We start from the raw sequence: 17,294 nt of genomic DNA, 5'->3' as shown, positions 1-17,294 counted from the left end.
GGTGAGGGGTTGTGGGCCCCGTGCGCTAGCCTATTCCTAATGGGCCAGTTGGGTCGTGCGGGTAGACCCAGATTATAAGCCAAGTGACCCGCCGACGGGCGGGCAACCCTAGGGCGTTGCCCCTATAGGGGCTCGCCCGGTCCAGAATCCACAAGACACCAAGCTTGAGGCACGAAAGTCGAGTGTGTCTTAAAGATGTTAACAATCTTCTAAGCATAACTTACTTCTAAGACATTCATCTACCATAGGTCGCCAACATGGCGTTTCAACCGCATGTCGCCCATACAAGGTCCTAAATTTACGATACCTCAAGTCCACGAATCCACAAGTAGTCTGGTGGCGAGAGGCAACCGTAAGAAGTCAAATCCGCAGGCGACCAGGAAACCAGATTGACGGTTGCGGCGATCAATGGCTCCAAATGAACATTGTCCCTTCACATCCATCATACGTCACTTCAGTGCAGAAGTTGGAAAGGCTTCACACCAATCACACGCGTTCATTCTCATTAATGCTCTGCCTGCTCTTCCCAAGGTAATCATTCACTCCTGGAATCATGGGTCACGCTTTCCCACTAACTCCACGTGCTCCATGCCAATCGTCACCCTGTGCCTATAAAAACCATGTTCCTCCATCATTTCTCACTTTCCAAACTCCACCTTCTTCCTCAGATTTCCTTGGGCAAACTTCCGACGTACTTCCGTTCAGGCACCGCTGTTATCTACCCTTTCTTCAACCCTTTGCTTACTTCATCCTCCGATGAGTCTTCTCCTTCTTTGCCTCCGTCCTCTTCTTCGTGTTTGCATTACTTTTTGAGTAGTTCCAAGCTTTTCCCTCTTCTCCCACCATGACTCCTAAGCTCCGAGCCGCATCCTCCTCCCAAGGCGCGAGCCTGCGCCTAAGCACGCAGCCTGTTGTTCCTGTGTTTGTGATGTGTGAATTGGCTGCATTTTGTCTCAACACATTATTGTGCGACCAGATGATTCAACTTGTGGTCTCAACTAAATTGTGCAATCAAACGCTGAAGGTTCTGTGTTACGTTTGATTGTTGTTTGTGCGTTCAAGAAGACTTAAGTGAAGCTGTGCGTTTGGTTGAAGCTTAAGGATTCAGTTATGATCGCGTGTGCTAACCTTGAGGTTGTTACAAGTTGTTAGCGTATGAACCAAGTTTGAAATAAGAGATATGTTCTGTTTTTAAATTGGTTCAGATTTGATTCTGGAAAGATATGATTCTCTAAAGATTTGTTTTCCAGAATAAGTTGTTTATTGATAAACAATTCTTGATCGCTGTGGCAGTGGTCATTAGGGGTTAGAGAAAGTTTTCTCATAGCTTAGAGGAGAAGGGCTAAGCTAGATTCACTTGTGTAATAGGGGTAGACATAAAAGAGGCTCTATACTAAGGGGGAGTACTTAGTTATAGTAGGGACTTTCATGAGACCTGAGAGCTATTATTTGATAGTGAATTGACTCCTGGATTGGTATCCTCCAGCGTAGGTGATGTTCACCGAACTGGGTTAACAATCCCTTGTTTTCTTTTATTTATGGTTCTGTTTAGTTGTTAACGAGAAACATTTAACTCTGACTGTTGTGTATTATTGTCGTACACGTTGGTGCAACATCGTGTACAACATCTGTCCCAGGTGCATACGAATTTCAATTGGCATCAGAGCAGGCACCCCCTGTTCTGGTTGGGTGAGCTCCAGGGAGAACTAATTCGTTTCCAATGGACAACTCTAAGGAAGGAGGCTCAGTGCATAGACCACCTATTCTGGATGGCACAAACTATGATTACTGGAAGGCACGTATGACAGCGTTTCTCAAGTCCATCGACAGCAAGACATGGAAAGCAATTGTCAAAGGGTGGAAGCATCCTGTGATAACACCCAAGGAAGGGGAAACATCATCTGAGGGTGGAAAATTGAAACATGAGGAGGACTAGAACAAGGATGAAGATGAAGAAGCTCTGGGAAATCACAAAGCTCTAAATGCTATATTCAATGGTGTGGATAAGAACATGTTCAGATTGATTAACACATGTACTGTGGCTAAAGAGGCATGGGATATTCTCAAGACTGCTCATGAGGGTACATCCAGAGTCAGAATGTCAAGGCTTCAAATCCTAACCACTCAGTTTGAAAACTTGAAGATGAAGGAAGATGAAACTATCACTGATTTTCACATGAAGCTGCGTGATATGGCAAATTCATCTTTTGCTCTAGGTGAAAGAATGTCTGAGGAGAAGTTAGTAAGAAAGATTCTGAGATCACTCCCCAAGAGATTTCAAATGAAGGTTACTGCAATAGAAGAAGCTCAAGATATAAGCAGTCTTAAGGTGGATGAACTTATTGGATCCTTGATGACCTTTGAACTGTCTCAGGATGATAAACCTGACAAGAAGCATAAAAACATAGCCTTTGTCCCAAACACTGAAGCAGATGATGATCTATCTGAGAATGAAAGTGGTGAATCAGTCTCTGATACTATAGCGTTTTTTGGCCAGAAAATTCAATAAGGTGCTAAAAAGATTGGAGAAGAGATCAAAGCCAAATGTGCAAGACAAGCGGTCTGACAATGCCAAATGTTAGAACTTTCAGCGTCGTGGTAAAGATGAAGACAATCAAAATAAAACACGAGGAGTTCAATGTCATGAATGTGAAGGCTTTGTCATATCAGGTCAGAATGTCCTACATATCTGAAGAAACAAAAGAAAGGGATGATCACTACATGGTATGATGAGGAATCTGATGAAGAGATTGAGGATGAAAAAGCCAACAAAGTCATGTCCTTCACTGTCAAGTATGACTCAGGAGATGAAGCCAGTGATCTGGAATTATCTAATGAAGAACTGGGTGAAGCATACAAGCTCTTGCTTAAACAGTGGGAAGAATCGTGTGACTACGGTAGAAAGTTGGAAATTAAAGTCAAAAATCTGGAGAAAGAAAAAGATAGTCTTCATGTTTTTAATACTGACTTGCAAGAGGAAGTATCTGTTTTGAAATCCAAGATTGAAGGCATGGTGAAATCAGTACGCATGCTTAACAAAGGAACTGATGTGCTGGATTTTATTCTGGAGAAAGGTAAGACATCCAAAGATATGAAAGGATTGGGGTACAATGAAGAAGCTGATACCAACGAGACTAAGAGGAAGGCAACTGAAGTCAAGTTTGTTCTTGCTGAAGAGAAATCTCCCTTCAGAATGCCTAGCCAGATGGTTCATCAACCGCTTACCAAGGTACGTAATCAAATACCATATGTTTATCAACACAAACCTCACAATTATCCTCAGGTGAGAAACTATCATAACTCAAGCTGGAGGTGTCATTACTATGGGAGATTTGGACACATAAGACCTTATTGTTTCAAGCTTTATGGATATCCACAATTCCAAGCTCAACCGAGTGCCAAGAAGAAGTATACTTCTGTTAAGAGCAAGTGGAAGCCAAGAGTTGATGCTAAAGCACTCATTGCATACACATCTCTTCGTGCATCATCAAGGGAAGATTGGTACTTTGATAGTGGATGCTCCAAGCATATGACAGGTGTGAAAAGCTATCTTGAAGACATGGAACCACACTCTAAAAGCTTTGTCACTTTTGGAGATGGAGCAAAAGGGAGAATCAAAGGTGTTGGAAAGCTTGCTGATTCAGGATCTCCAAAACTTGAAAAGGTGTTATTAGTGGAAGGATTGACTGCTAACCTAATCACTATTAGTCAGTTGTGTGATCAAGGTCTGAAAGTGGTGTTCTGTGACTCAGAGTGTGTTGTCAAAAATAAAAACAAGGATGTGGTTATGAGAGGAGAAAGATCAAAGGACAATTGCTATATGTAGACAAATCAGAAAAAATCTCTAGTGTCAAGATGTCTTGTAACTAAAGAAGATGAAGTTAAATTGTGGCATCAAAAACTAGGTCATCTGAATTTGAAAAGCATGAAGAAGATAGTTACTGAAGATGCAATTAGGGGGATGCCCAAACTCAAGATTCAGGAAGGAAATATTTGTGGAGAATGTCAAATTGGAAAACAAGTTCGCATGTCGCACCATCCGGTTCAACATCTGACAACTTCCAAAGCTCTTGAACTACTTCATATGGACCTGATGGGACCTATGCAAGTTGAAAGTTTAGGAGGAAAGAAGTATGTTTTTGATTGCGTAGATGACTTTTCAAGGTTCACATGGGTTAACTTCATTAGAGAAAAATTTTAAACTTTTGAAGTGTTCAAGGATCTCTGTCTTCGTGTTCAAAGAGAAAAAGGAAGTGACATTATAAAAATCAGAAGTGATCATGGTAAAGAATTTGAAAATGGACAATTCCTTGAATTTTGTGCTGCAGAAGGAATCAAACATGAGTTCTCTGCTCCTATTACTCCACAACTAAATGGGGTGGTTGAAAGGAAGAACAAAACTTTACAGGAATCAGCCAGAGTCATGTTACATTAAAAGAGTCTACCATATCATTTTTTGGGTGAGGCTATGAGCACTGCTTGCTACATTCACAATCGCGTCACCATTCGCAAGGGAAGCACTTCTACTCTATATGAGTTATGGAAAGGTAAGAAGCCCACTGTAAAAAATTTTCATGTGTTTGGCAGTAAGTGTTATATATTGGCAGATCGTGAATATAGAAGAAAGATGGACCCTAAAAGTGAAGAAGGGATCTTCTTGGGGTACTCATTGAACAACAGAGCCTACAGGGTCTTCAACAATCGTACAAAGGTAATGATGGAATCTGCTAATGTAATTGTTGATGACACTCCTATCAAGAGAGAGGAAATTAAAGATGACGCAGAAGACACTCCAAGTACCAGTGCAGATGTCACTCCAGATGTGCCAGACATTGCATCGCCCAAGGAATCAGTTAACAACACTGAAGAACCTGCTACTATTTCAAAAGGGCCTTCTACCAGAATTCAAAAGATACACCCAATTGAAAATGTTATAGGAAGACTTGATGAAGGTGTAGTAACCAGATCAAGGGAACTCATTTCTGATTCTTGTTTCATTTCAAAACTAGAACCAAAGAATGTCAAAGAAGCTCTCATAGATGAATTCTGGATTCAATCTATGCAAGAAGAACTGGGTCAATTCAGAAGGAATGAAGTGTGGGAACTTGTCCCTAGACCTGAAAATGTGAATGTAGTAGGAACCAAATGGATCTTCAGAAATAAGTCTGATGAAAGTGGCACAGTAACTAGAAATAAATCAAGACTGGTAGCTCAAGGTTACTCTCAAATTTTAGGTATTGATTTTGATGAAACCTTCGCTCCAGTTGCGCGTTTAGAATCCATCAGGTAACTACTTGGAGTAGCATGCTTGTTGAAATTCAGACTATTCCAGATGGATGTGAAAAGTGCCTTTTTAAATGGATTCTTAAATGAGGAAGTCTACGTAGAACAACCCAAAGGCTTTGTGGATCCTAGCTATCCTGATCATGTCTACAGACTCAAGAAGGCTCTCTATGGGTTGAAACAAGCTCCAAGAGCTTGGTATGAAAGATTGACTGAGTTCCTGGTCAACAATGGTTATCACAAAGGAGGAATTGACAAGACTCTCTTTGTGATGAAGAATGGAAAGGATCTAATGGTGGCTCAAATTTATGTAGATGACATAGTTTTTGGTGGAATGTCGAACCAGATGTTGGATCAATTTGTAGAACAGATGAAGTCTGAAGTTTGAAATGAGTCTTGTTGGAGAACTAACTTATTTTCTTGGTCTGCAAGTCAAACAGATGGAAAATACTCTATTCATTTCCCAAAGCAAGTATGCAAAGAGTATTGTTAAGAAGTTTGGGTTGGAAAAAGCTGGACACAAGAGAACACCTGCTGCAACTCACATCAAACTCACTAAGGATGAGAAAGGAGTTAGTGTTGATCAGAGTCTCTATAGAAGCATGATTGGGAGTCTCTTATATCTCACTGCTAGCAGGCATGATATCACGTTTGCTGTTGGAGTATGTGTTAGGTATCAGTCAGAACCTAAGACAAGTCACCTGATTCAAGTGAAAAGAATCATTAAATACATCAGTGGAACGACTATGGCATTCTTTATTCTCATCAGACTGACTCTATGCTAAGTGGTTATTGTGATGTTGATTGGGCTGGAAGTGCTGATGATAGGAAAAGCACTTCAGGAGGCTGCTTCTTTCTTGGAAACAATCTCATATCTTGGTTCAGTAAGAAGCAAAATTGTGTGTCTCTCTATACTGCAGAGGCTGAATACATTGCTGCTGGAAGTAGTTGTACTCAATTGATTTGGATGAAACAAATGCTCAAGGAGTACAATGTCGAACAAGATGTCATGACACTGTTCTGTGACAACATGAGTGCTATCAATATTTCAAAAAATCCTATACAACATAGCAGAACAAAGCATATTGACATTCGCCATCACTTCATCAGAGAGTTAGTTGAAGATCAAACTGTGAAGCTAGAGCATGTATCTACTGAGAAGAAATTAGCAGACATTTTCACGAAGGCCATGGATGCGGTTCAATTTGAGAGATTAAGGGGCTTACTTGGAATATGTTTATTTGAGGAAGCATAGCAATTAAAGGGATATTTGTGTGCCAACGGCTATCTTGTCTTTACTGAGGCACGCACAATCAAGAAAAATAACTTCCTTCTTCAAACCTTCCCTATAAATACGCTATCATCCCTTAGTGGAGTACCAACTGCCATATTTCTCATAATTGTTCTTGATTTTCTCAGAAACATTTGTTTTCTTGCTCAAGCTCTTGCGACTTCCAAGTTCTTTCAACAGTTTCTCAAGATGATTACACCAGAGACAAATGCTTATGGTGTGAAGGTAATGGGGTTGAAATCTTAGAAACTCAAATCCCCTAGGGTTACGCAATCTTGCAAAACCCCTGTTTCTGTCAAGGACGACAGCGATGGTGCTTCGTCGCACCATGCAAAACTTGCAACTGGTAGCAAGAAGAAGAAGAAGAAGTGTACCAAGATCACCTATACCAAGAGAAAGAAGGCGCCTGTTGTAGAAGAATCTTCCCTCAATGTTGTTGTGATTCCTAAAGCAGAGGAGAGTCCCACAGATCCAATCAATGAGGAAGAGTTTGTGGCTAGCATCACCGCTGAGGTGCTTGAAACTCCTATCAAGTCTTCTCAACATGAAGATGTGGAACCTCATGTTCCATCACAAGAAGCTGCTATTCCAGATCCTCAATCACAAATCGCTGAGGAAAGTGTAAGTGTCTCTCACCCTGAGGGAAGCCCTAATCTTGTTGATAAAACACATACAAGTCCTGTGCATGATGCTATTGTTGTTCAAGAGTCTCCTCAGAGGGAAACTCATATGGGATCGCCAGAGAGAGTGGCTGCCCCTGTGTTTACTTCCCCGGCTGCTGACGAGGCAGTGATTGTGGAAGATGCTGCTAAAGACACTGAATCAGATGAGCTACTTGCTTTTGTGGTTGGATCATCTGCTACCAAGAAATTGGAGAAGAAGAAGAAGAAGCAAAAAGTGGAGAGGAAGTATCTCACAAGATCCTCTGCCTTTCATAAGAAAGCTGTTTCAGATTCCAGTGGGAAGAACAAGCAGAAGACGGTGATTGTTATTAATGAGTCTCCTGTCAAGAAGAGTGTGAAAAGAAAGCTTACTGCTGATGTAACTGAAGAAGGTTCTGATGTGGAACCAAATGTCCCAGACATTGTTCCATCTGCCAAGAAGAGAAGAGCTGGAAAGAGAATTCCAGAAAATGTGTCTGCTGCTCCATTGGATAATGTCTCCTTTCACTTTGAAGAAAGTGTGACAAAATGGAGGTATGTTTATCAACGAAGAATTGCTCAGGAAAGGGAGTTGGCTGCTGAGGTTCTTAATTGTAAAGATGTGATGGAGTTGATTGAGAAGGCTGGGCTAATGAAAACTGTGGTTGGTCTAGGAAGATGTTTTGACAAGCTTGTCAAGGAATTCATTGTCAACATCTATGTTGCTTGCAATATCTCTGGAAGTCCGGAGTTTCATAAGGTCTTTGTTAGAGGTAAATGTATCAACTTTTCTCCTTTGATTGTTAATACCTATTTGGGCAGAAGCCCTGCTGATGTTGTTGGTGAGGAGATCTCATTGGATAAGATTGCTGCTGAAATCATTGCTGGTCAAGTCACGCACTGGCCCTCTAAAGGTTTGTTATCATCTGCTTATCTAAGTGTGAAGTATGCCATTTTGAATCGTATTGGGGCTACAAATTGGGCACCCACCAAGCATGCTTCTAATGTATCCTCTGTGCTTGCAAAGCTGATATATCTGATTGGCACTCATGCCTAGATTGATTTTGGAACTTTTGTTTTTGATCAAACAATGAGGCATGCTGATTCCTATGCCTTGAAGCTTCCTATTGGTTTTCCTTGTATGATCTCTGAGATTATTTTGAGTCAACATCCTGATATCCTCTCTGCTGATGAGTCACCTAGTGTGAAGGCTAGTCCTTTGACTATTGACAACAGGTTGCTGATTGGGACTCATGTTCCTGATGTTGTTGGCATGAATGCTAAGTCTCATAATGCTGGTGCAAGTTTTTCCAAGCCAACTGAGACAGTTCTTGCTGAGTTAATGGAGGTCTCCAAAACTCTTCAAGAGACTATCACAAGCTGCACTATAAGGAAGAGGAATGTTGATCGCTTCATCAAAGAATTGACTATGGGCAAAGGCAAAGTTGATGACAACACTACTGCTGCTGATGAACAAGAAGGCGATGTTTCTGATACAGATGATGAACCAGATGTCTCAACATCCAGTGATTTTTATAATTTTTTGTCTTCTGTTCAATTCAATATGGTTGTCCCCTTATCAAGACTTTGCTTTATGTTCTCACTTGCACTCTTTGTCAAATTGTGCTAATAAGGGGGAGAATTAGTTATTTGTGTTTTGTGAAGACCTTGAAGAAGATTTTGTATGAAGATCTACAATGTTGATTGTTTAAATTAGCTAATTTTCTGGTAGCCCCATGCAGAAGCTTGTGCTGCAAAGTGATAATCTCTTTTCCGCTGTGCTATGTTGTAAATGTGTATGTGCATTGAAGCCTCTTATGGTGAAGAACTCCGTTTCTGAAAAGCTAATTTATTGAAGACCCCTTGAATGTGTTTTAGCCAAAATTTGCCAAAGGGGGAGATTGTTGTTCCTGTGTTTGTGCTGTGTGAATTGGCTGCATTTTGTCTCAACACTTTATTGTGCGACCAGATGATGCAACATGTGGTCTCAACTAAATTGTGCAATCAAACGCTGAAGGTTCTGTGTTACGTTTGATTGTTGTTTGTGCGTTCAAGAAGACTTAAGTGAAGCTGTGCGTTTTGTTGAAGCTTAAGGATTCAGTTATGATCGCATGTGCTAACCTTGAGGTTGTTACAAGTTGTTAGCGTATGAACCAAGTTTGAAATAAGAGATATGTTCTGTTTCTAAATTGGTTCAGATTTGATTCTGGAAAGATATGATTCTCTGAAGATTTGTTTTCCAAAAGCTGTGTTATGGACTCAAGACATCAAGCCCATCCAAGGCCCAAGTCTCTACGCTGGATGTCTATTTATTCAAGATTTGTAACCCTAGTTGCGCAAGGATTTTTGAGTGTGTTGTTTTCATTCCTAGGGTTTATTGTGTGAGTCCTTCTTGTGAGTTTTGTACCAACTCAGTGCTTTCATGTTCATCAAAGTATTGAGTTGATTTGTTTAGTTGAGTTGTAATCTCATCAACCTTGTTTATTGATAAACAATTTTTGATCGCTGTGGCAGTGGTCATTAGGGGTTATAGAAAGTTTTCTCATAGCTTAGAGGAGAAGGGCTAATCTAGATTCACTTGTGTAATAGTGGTAGACATAAAAGAGGCTCTATACTAAGGGGGAGTACTTAGGTATAGGAGGGAATTTCATGAGACATGAGAGCTATTATTTGATAGTGAATTGACTCCTGGATTGGTATCCTCCAGACGTAGGTGATGTTCACCGAACTGGGTTAACAATCCCTTGTGTTCTTTTATTTATGGTTCTGTTTAGTTGTTAACGAGAAACATTTAACTCTGACTGTTGTGTATTATTGTCGTACACGTTGGTGCAACATCGTGTACAACATCTGTCCCAGGTGCATACGAATTTCACAGCCGACGGGTTTCCTCTTAAGACTTCAGAGATTGTTGCCTTTCGGAAAAAATCGTTTGCTACGCTCCCACTTCCCATCCAGGTGGCCCCCTCTCAAACAGTAATTGATCAGCCCTCTGAGTACACATCAACAGACACGGTGATCGGTCTTATTGAGGTGGTCGATGTCCTATGCTATGAGGACGACCTCAATGAAAAGCTTCGCGCAGTGGCTTGCAGAGAGGAGGACCGCCCCTGGCTCCACAAGGTCTATGGCGGCATAACCCGCTACCATATTTTTTTTACGTTTATGAGTACTTATTCACGGAATTGGGAATTAAGTTCCCTTTTTCGGCCTTCTTTTGCGACGTCCTGGCCGACATCAATGTGGCCCCCTGGCAACTACATCCTAACGCTTCGACGTTCATGCGGTGCTTTGAAATTCTGTGTGACGCCATCCAGATCACACCATCGCCTATCTACTTCTTCTTTTTATATGACGTGGATGCCAAATCTTTGAAAGCTAAAGGTTAGGACTCCTTAAAGGCGTGCCTTGACCGCAAATGCCTTAACCCTTTCAAAAGTAACGCCAAAACCAGCTTCTCCCGTAAATACTTCATGGTGGCGGTTCATCATGCATACCCTGAACTATTTACCTTAAGGGACAGAACCGCATGTTTTCCTTTAAACTGGGCTGATAAACCCAACAGAATCATCGATCCACCCGAAAATTCTCTGACCGCCGAGGACAAAACCATCATCAGTTTCTTCGCCCAACTTCCGATCCTTTACTGTTCCAAGGTTATCGAGGGCGTGCGCCATTCCAAAACCCCAAGATACCTAGGTTGCCGCCTTATGCCAAAACACTGCTACTTGCTCCTCTTTTCTCCCTCCACTTATTTTGCTAAACATTATGCCTTATCTATGTTTAACTTGTTCTCTTCTCTTTTGCAGCTGAAATGGGTTTCACCAACGCAAAACTCCAGCTCGCCGCCGCAAGGAGGCTCGCGAAGTTCCCTCCAAACTTCAATACGGAGAACCTTAAAAAGAAACGCCATCAGCGCGACGGCGAGGGTGAGAAGAACCCCTCGCCCCACAAGAAGAAGACAACAAAGTCTTCCCAATCTCTCTTCGACAACGCCAACCGCCAAGGGGAGGAGACCTCCACTCCGAAGTCCCCTCCTCGCCAACCATCGCCACCACCAACTCGTCAGACAACGACGACTCCGCCAACTCATCAAGACCCTAAGAGCCCCAGCCCCGTTCGCCAAGGGACTGGAGAAAAAGAAAGCCATACTGGCTTAGGGGAAAAAGAAGGCCGCTATGACTTGGCCGAGAAAGAGACTCGCCCTGACCCGGGCGAAAAAGAAAAAGAAGTACCATCTAACTCTTCCACCATGCCGCGCAACGCCACTGACCCCATGGAATTCTTGCTTTCCGGTATCAATCATGATTACCTAGGAAAAGAAGTTTTTGGTAAAGGGGTTGAGGACGCGGGGCAAGAATGTGTGGCGTCGCTCCTTCACGCCAGATGCATCTTCGCTCACGCCTTCAGGAAGTTTGGGGCCTCCGCTACTGAAGGAGAGAAGCTTCAAGCTGACTACGCCGCGCTCCAAGTGGAGCACACAAAGTGTGGTGACCGCCTGGACAAGATCATGACTGGGGCGACGAGAGAGAGAATCGTTGTTGAGAAGAAGCTGGAGTCTGTTGCAAATGAGCTGGCCGAGGTAAGGGTTGACCTTGGTTACCGCGTCGAGAAGATCACCGATCTCGAGGCGAAAATGAAGGAGAAAGAGCAAGAGGCCCAGTTGGCGCTGGCGGCCAAGGATGACGCCCTTGCGTTGAAGGATCAAGAACTTAGCTCGCTGAGGGTGGAGCTCGAGGAGAAAAAAAAGGAACTTGCTGAAGAGAAAGAGAAGGCCGCCAAGGCGAGAGAAGCGGATGACGCCTATGAGCAGCGCGAGGAAGGCTTCTACCTCGCCAAAGACCAGGCTCATTGGCTTTATCCCAACATAGATTTGAGCCTCATGGGGATGCTTAAGGAGATAACGGATGCTGGGCTATCGGGCCAAAAGATCCACCAAGGCTGGGCCAAATCTCTAGGTTGCAGGAAATGAAGAATAGGAGAATGAAGATAATTAGCTTTTGTATTTTACCTTTACCATGTTGCACCCTGTTTTCCTTTGTTGCTTTCTTTTAGTTGTTCGCCCCTCAAGGTCTTATGTAAGCGACTCGCCCACTGGGCCTTAATGCAATTTGTTTTTCGTTTAGTTATCGTGCTTTTGCCCTCTGTATTAGCACACTTCTTGGTTTTCATGAGCAACAACGTGCTCACCTTCCACCTTATTCATTCGCCGACCTTATTACTTGTGCTATTATTACACGCGTCATATTTGAACTGAATTACGTTTAACGATTTTAGTGTGTAAAAATTTGACTAGGACTTCATGCTTGGTTTATCCCTGCCAAGGATTTTAAACACTTCCCCTAAAGAGGAAAAGATGCCTCTATTCTTGAGGACTTCGCTGGGGCTTTGCCTGCTCGGGGCTTACGATGCTTGGTGTAACACCCCGATTTCGGTGGCGTCACTTTAGTAACCAAAAATCAAATAAAGCGGAAAAACGTAAATATTTTTTTTTTGATTTGTTTAAAAATAAAAGACTTGTCGAAATAAAGATTCAACCCCAAAAGGTAAATAAAACTAATGTGCAAATATATTTACAGCCCCCACTGTAAGTAGCAAGCCACGTCACGAGTAACCTTAAATGACGGGAAAAGAAGCAGAAAGTATCTGAAAGTTGTGCCCGTGGGCAAATATGTACAAACCAAAGTAAAGGTTAAGTATTCGAGATACAGTCCTCCAAACGAAAGTAAGCCAGCCCAAACGGCCTAGACAACACCACCTAGTCCAACCAACTCTCTGTGATCCCCATAGAGAGAACCACACAAAAAGCTAAAGGTCAGGGACCTACCCTGCACCAAAATGAGAACATGACGACCAGAGCTATAACGGTACTCCTACTCTATCCTTCCCAGAGAAGCGCATCACAACACTCCTCAACCTACACGCTGGCATGGTCATCGTCTGAATCAGAATCCAGAACGACTAGCTCCCTGTCTACATCAATCACCTCCCCCGCTACCGACCGGGTCTCAATCCTAGAAACTCTCGTCACAACATTCTCTACGCAAACGAACACTTCCTCCTTCGTCAGGTGCACTAATGGCACAACATGATAACCACGGGGAGAAGTCGATGTCCTCAAGCGAAGGGTGGCAGCAGCGACAAGCTCCTCTGCAGGCATCGCGGGTCCGGTACCCGATCCAGTATCATCACGGTCAGCAATAGTGGGTGAGCTCGACCCCGAAGAAGTCCCTCCCACATACTCCTCCTCCGAGGGGTCCTCGTCGTCAGAAGACGGCGGTGGTGGTACTCCTGCACCAGGTCCGCAGTGCACGTCGGGTGGTAGGTTAAAGCTGACAGAATAACGCCTCAGTACTCCCTCCGTCAAGTGTCGATGGTCGACACGGTCCTCCATTATTCTCCCCGAATAGATAGCTCGGTGACTGGCGGGGTCAACCACCCATGAGCCGGGGATATCTTGATCTAACATCTCGAACCTAGTCCCCCCCGAGGGGTGGACCATCGTGAACCAGTCCGCCATGGACATCTGACAATGGGCGTATTCCGCCAAAACACAAGCAGCAGGCGCGAGGGTCAACTCAAGGAATTACATAAATAATACAACCAATAGATAAAGATTACAGGGATAGATACTTAGGTTCAATAGGCTTATAATAGCATTGTAAGTAGTATATCCTCCAATGAAACATAAATGACAATTACTGGCAATTTAACAATTATCAAGTAAGATAACAAATATCATTCACATTCGACAATTAGGTCAGCATGTATGATGAGATGCAATGACATGCTTAGGACCAAAAATGCTCCAGAAGGATGGGCACCATCGAGTCAGTCCTAGCACCGGCCTTAGTGGGACCATTTCTGCCCGGGCATCTCTTGTACCAAACAAAATGTAGTCAGATCAGCAGTATACCGTTAGGCCTGCCATTTCTGTCTGCTACTAAGAAACACTCTTGGTGTTCTTATATGGAAATCCGGGTCTTATGACCATTTTGGAAACCATCGAGGTCGGCGTCCCACCGTGTATAAACCTCAAAATGTATGAATGATGCAATATGATTAGCCAAACAACGTCTCCGACCTCACTCGTCACTTGTTCTAGCTAACTTATTGTCTCTAAAAAGAATACCCTAAGGTAAATGTCGATTCTGCGACAAAAGACAATTAATTATAAAAAGAGTGCAATCACCCTTGATGATTTATGAGTCATCTGACTCATCTAATTCGATGGTCAAAACTGCTTAGCGAGCGAAAGAGTACCAATGTACTTGGAAACTTATAGTTCCCTGGCCTATCTTTTAGATAGCCAATCAAATAAACTACTCATCGAGCGAAGAGTACTAATGTACTTGGAAAATTATAGTTCCTTGTCTTATATTTTAGATAGCCAAACAAATAAACTGCTCATCGAGCAAAGGAGTATAAACATACTCAGAAACTTATTAGTTTCCCTAAAACTTGGATTCAGCGACACTTCTCATTTTCCAAAACTAATATCTAAACCCTGAGTTTTCATCTAAGGTTATTATCGTTATTTAAAGGGATCAGAGGTTGTTTAGTGTCTTATGAATTTTCCTTGTAAAATAGTTTCCATTTAGGTTTGTCTCTAATCCTATGAGTTTAAAAGATCCCTTCATCCCAGGTAACTCCCAAAGAAGGTCTTGATCCACTAAATAATAACAAGGGCCCGAACCTCGGTTCGTCCCGTCAAACTTCCCAAAATCTCATAATGAGTATGGCACAATCGCTAGTGTCCCTCACTCTGACGTATAACAGATATATGTATAATTGCATAACCAAATGGCACAATCAAACAGTCATGGTACATATATCAACACATCCTAAGATTAACCATTTAGCACACAGCATGTGAATCAGTCAACAACAATCAAAGCGATAAGTAAATCTAAATCAACAATGTCGGCCAAGGCCTCAGAAAACGGAGACACACGTCTCAATTAGTTCACTCGGTCGAAGCCTCCAGAAAACATTTCCCAGTCAATCACAATCAAGTTCATAAACAATAAATCAAGTCGAATTCGTCGACACCTAAAGCATTAGCTAGTATTCAGTGAGTAGCCCTCACCTCTAGTTCCTCTAGTGCGTTCCTGCAGGGTTCCTTCACGATCCTATCTTTCCGCTCCACGGAATTCTTCAAACGAACCTTTGAGCGAAATCACATAATTCAATCACAACAAGTCAGAACTAACCAAACAATAATTACTGACGTTATACGAAGCATTATAAACTCCAGAGTACGATAGCCTAACGCGATAATACGAGTTTTCGAAAAAGAGAAATTTTCTCCTCCCCCTCAAGTAGCTCTCGGCCACAACACATAAAAATGTGTTCCGGCGCTTTTTCTTCGATCAAACTTGATTCCTAGGTTATCATTAGTCGTAACTAAGGTGAATTGAAGCTCGAAAAAATTATCGGATCGAAAATTGAAGCAGGGGTATTTTGGTCAGTGTTTTTAGCTCGGAAATTCAAAATTGGAATTTCGAAAAAAAATTGGATGGGGACGTCACCAACGTCGTTTATGACAACTAATCCTACTGGCGCTAAGCACAGTCGAGAACTCGAAACAGGTTTCTTGTGATTAAAGCAAACGATCCAAAGTCGGTGTGGGTCTATTTAACCCGAAAAACTACTTTTTGGAGATGATGTCGGATAAGAAAACTTCCTTCTGAAGAAAGATTAGAAACATCGAAAGAAATCGGTACACACGTGTGGAATCTTTGTTTGAAGCTCCGAATAGAAAAAGTCTTCATCGACAGTTTATTTTAAAGTTCTTGAGCTATGAGGGATTTAGTTTCGGCAAACTTCCGAGAATTAGAATTGGACGTTCATACATTCCAGGGTTTCGTATCGAAACGCTTGTCATGGAAAGGAATAAGAGAAATTCTTATATTTCTCTGAAGATTTTTGGAATTAGTTTCTATAGTGCTTTAAGAGTAAATTAGTCGTATACTAACGCTCTTGCCCTAGGCGTAAGCGAATAAGACTCACGCTATAACTTATATCGACTTTAATACTATTCTTAGCCTTTTTCTGAACTTTCTCCTTCATAAATTTATTCCATTTGATAAACACTTGTTCAGGTTTCCTTCACGTTACATCGAACCTAATCGTGAATAGGAATTTCATCAATTTATTCTAAGCTTCAAAACTTGGGTCTCACACTTGGGTCCCAATGGCCATTTGGGTGGCCCAAGACTTTTGCCTAGTCAGCGGAGCTTACCCTACACATCGTCAACGGATCCAGCGGTTACTTTGGACTTTCCGGGGCGATTCCTAGACGTCAAAGGTCGTGGTGGAATCGCCACCTTCAGGGTTCCAGCCAGCCCCTTTGGGGATCAAGCTAGTCCCACCTAGTAACTACCGTAATTCAGCATTTTGATTGGCGATTTCAATCATGAGAATTCCTAAAAATATTTCTTCATTTATAGATCAACATGTTATTACATTTTCTTGGCGCCTCGTTAAAAAACTCCACTTTGGGAGAAAAAGAGTGCGTCTTTATTTAACTTTTTCTTTGGAGAAAACTTCATCTTCTTTTCCTTCAGCTCCCGACCTAGCTATAATAATAGTGGAGACTTGTGGCGTTCCACGATCGCGGTACTCGTCTTCCGTCCAGCTCCTCGAGATGGTAAGCTCCCTTGCCCAAGACCTTTGCAATCCTGTAGGGTCCTTCCCAGTTTGGACTCAGTTTGTTTCTTGCAGCACCTGTTCGCCATTTGAGAACCAAATCCCCTACTTGCATCATCCTCGGGCGAACCTTTGAACCGTACTTCGCCGCCGCTCGTTGCTTCATCGCCGCTTCGCGCACATGGGCTTCCTCTCGAGTCTCGGAAAACAAATCAAGTTCCATCGCCATATTCGCCTGGTTTTGCCCTCCAGGCGTGGTTCAGTTCGCCAAGAAAAGTTGTCAATCTCAACGGGGAGCATGGCATCTGCCCCGTAAGTCATTCTAAATGGCGTTTCTCTTGTACTTGATTGATCAGTTGTATTGTAGGACCACAAAACTACTGGAAGTTCTTCTAACCATGCGCCACCAGACTCGCTCAGTCGCCGCT

This window comes from Lotus japonicus, chromosome 1 (genome assembly GCF_012489685.1).
Source record: "Lotus japonicus ecotype B-129 chromosome 1, LjGifu_v1.2".
NCBI classification, from domain to species: Eukaryota; Viridiplantae; Streptophyta; class Magnoliopsida; order Fabales; family Fabaceae; genus Lotus; species Lotus japonicus.
This window is presented reverse-complemented; position numbering follows the sequence as displayed.